General features: G+C 42.8%; 1 non-coding gene across 1 annotated transcript; it reads right to left on the bottom strand.

Moving 5' to 3' along the window:
* Positions 1-2,751: 2,751 nt before the first annotated feature.
* TRNAK-CUU (transfer RNA lysine (anticodon CUU)) lies at positions 2,752-2,824 on the bottom strand. The gene has a single exon. It is a non-coding gene; the product is annotated as a tRNA-Lys (tRNA).
* Between the last annotated feature and the right edge of the window lie 179 nt (positions 2,825-3,003).

Raw genomic sequence — 3,003 nt, 5'->3', positions numbered from 1 at the left:
GGGTTGTGACTGGTTGAGGCCACCGTGACCACGTAGGGTTGTGACTGGTTGAGGCCAGCGTGACCACGTAGGGTTGTGACTGGTTGAGGCCAGCGTGACCACGTGGGGTTGTGACTGGTTGAGGCCAGCGTGACCACGTGGAATTGTGACTGGTTGAGGCCAGCGTGACCACTTGGGGTTGTGACTGGTTGAGGCCAGCGTGACCACGTGGGGTTGTGACTGGTTGAGGCCAGCGTGACCACGTGAGGTTGTGACTGGTTGAGGCCAGCGTGACCACGTAGGGTTGTGACTGGTTGAGGCCAGCGTGACCACGTGGGGTTGTGACTGGGGTGTTGATGTGTTGTGGTCGGCGTCCACAAGGTCGTTATCTTAGTATTTCAGGAACGGAGGAAGATCCACAGTGGACGTTTTACAAACACAATGTTGAATCATCACAACTTTTACCGAATCTGATTGAAATCAATGAATGAAATATTTCAAATTTCAAGAAAAATAAGACAAAAGAAAAGTGATGTTTATTAATTCTTTCATTTTTCTTACGATCATGTGAAATAATTGCCAGATACCCCGTGCAGTGCTAACCCAGCGACCATACTTGACGGTTTTATTGTGGTACGATCCATTTTGGGGATGCCAGAGCCCAGGAAACTTCTCATATTCATCAAGTTAGGTTATCATTTCTCTCTGTCCCACTCCGTGATCAAGATAAAACACATCGGATAACCAGAACAACGCCAACACCCCTCCTGACTGACCACCAACGACCTACTGAAACCTTTTGACCACCAAAGTTGATGACCCAAATTTTATATGGCGTTAGATTCTCTCCTGAAAAGCGCTAGAAAAGCGTTAAACTTGCTAAAATGACAACGAAGAAATGCTCTTCGAATTATTTCTGCTCTTTGACGTGCCAAATGATTAATGACAGGTACAACTGACAGCTTTAACACTTAAATACTCACCATTATTCCAGATCTGCTAATTACCAATTCGCAGTCTCTTCGTCCTCATTGACCTGGGGTTGTGGTGGTCTATGTGAGGGTCCAGGTTGTGTTTGTGATAACTCAAATGCTTTAAATGACCCAATGTTTTTCAGTTCTTCCTCAGGCAGTTCATAATCATAACAACAGTTTCCATTTCATCTTAGTCCATACTTGATAGTTAGTATTGCATTTAAGCTTTTGATAATCAATTTCGAAGCTTTCACTTCACGATGTTCATATAACTAAAGCTTTCCTCCAGTTGCATCCTTGTACGAGGCTGTTTCAGTCCAGAGTGCCAGGGTCACAGTGTTCTGCTTCCACAATACATGATGAAGCTTCCTCAACTGGAACTCAATGCGTGTAAGAATTTCTTCGTTGTCAGTAAACATCTTTGCTAATTCCAGTATTCCAGGCTTTATGGGTTGCAGACATTCACTTGTACTCAGTGATGACATTGACTGTAACACTTGGACATTATCTGGCAAACGTTGACGAAGCTGTTTCACCAACTCCACTACAATCTGTATGTATCTTCCTCGGATATCCTTTTCATCAAGAAGCTTACATTGTGCCATCTCCTTTTCAAACTCGTTCCTCAAGGACGCACGTGGGTCTAAGTAGTTCTCTATTGAATCTCCTTCATTTAATTTCTGCCTGGGATGAGAACCTTAGAACTTATGGAACCAATAAGTTGAATAAGGTCACTTAGCAGTTGGCTTGGATCCAGTGCCTCAGATTTAAATTTCTCATTTACGCACTGGACTTCTCCAAGAATATACTTCAGGAATATCAGGAAGGCATAGTTTTTCTTGTCACAAAACATCTGATAGAGATTCTGATATGTGTAACACCTTTCATCATTTCTTGCTATTTCAATGTGAGTCATCAGTTCAACCCACTGCTGCAGTATTATGACAACTGCTGATTCAGTTGACAGCCATCGAGTCTGGCTTAGCTGTCTAGATTTCATTGGAGGTTGACCATCACTAGCAGAGTAGGAGAATCAATTATAGGTTTCTCTGATGATAAAATCCAGGTTCCTAGGGAGATACTCTGCTGCAGCACGAGACAACTAGCAGTAGAGAATGACACACACACACTTGATCAAGATCACATGAGGAACTTCTAACTTGAGTGCATCATACACTCCACTGTTAACACCTGTCATCACAGAAGCATTGTTGGGGCTAATTGCAATAAGCTTTTGTAACTCCAACCCATTATTTTTAAAAGACTTCTTGATGGGATCACATATCCCATTAGCATTACAGTCAGTCAGCTCAACAAGGTCCAAGAAAGTCATTACAATCTTATTCTTACTTTCAGAATAGAACTGGACAACAATACCCAATAATTTCGTTACAGTAATGTCATTACTCTCATCAGTTAAGAAGCTACACTTCTGACTGCCCATATCACTTTTCAAGTTGCTGTTAAAATGCGGGGCAAACACATTGCTCACAACTGCACTACACTTCCACCTTTTTAACCTGAAATTCTTGCATTCTTTACTGTTTGCAAATCTTGCTTTGCAAAGCTTACTGAGATGATGAACAACACGTAATGTACAATGTTCAGCAGTGAACAGTGACACATTTCCTTCAGTCTCCCGTGCATCATCACTGACTGTTTCAAACAGAATTGTTGTTTGTCTTTCAGTACTTAATAACTCTTCAGATGTCTTGTGTTTAGCAGATTGGTAGATCTAGACGAGCGGTGGGTGGTATGTTCAGAAGCTGTTTCATGTTACATCATAGAAAACTGTTACCGCCCAACGTGGGGCTCGAACCCACGACCCCGAGATTAAGAGTCTCGTGCTCTACCGACTGAGCCAGCCGGGCTAATACACAACCTTGTTCGAGTGTATGTGTGTGTCTAAGCGAGGTTAATAACCACCATTAACCGCCTAACAACGCTGTATTATCAGCGATAACGTTCAATAACTGACCTGAGGTCACATGATAGATACATAAGGGGATCCGACCATGACCTTATCAACGTCCTGAGACCCCAGCTGATG

The sequence above is a fragment of the Panulirus ornatus genome, chromosome 8 (assembly GCF_036320965.1).
Source record: "Panulirus ornatus isolate Po-2019 chromosome 8, ASM3632096v1, whole genome shotgun sequence".
Classification (NCBI taxonomy): domain Eukaryota; kingdom Metazoa; phylum Arthropoda; class Malacostraca; order Decapoda; family Palinuridae; genus Panulirus; species Panulirus ornatus.
Note: the sequence above shows the minus strand (reverse complement) of the source record. Positions and strands in the feature narration are given on the sequence as shown.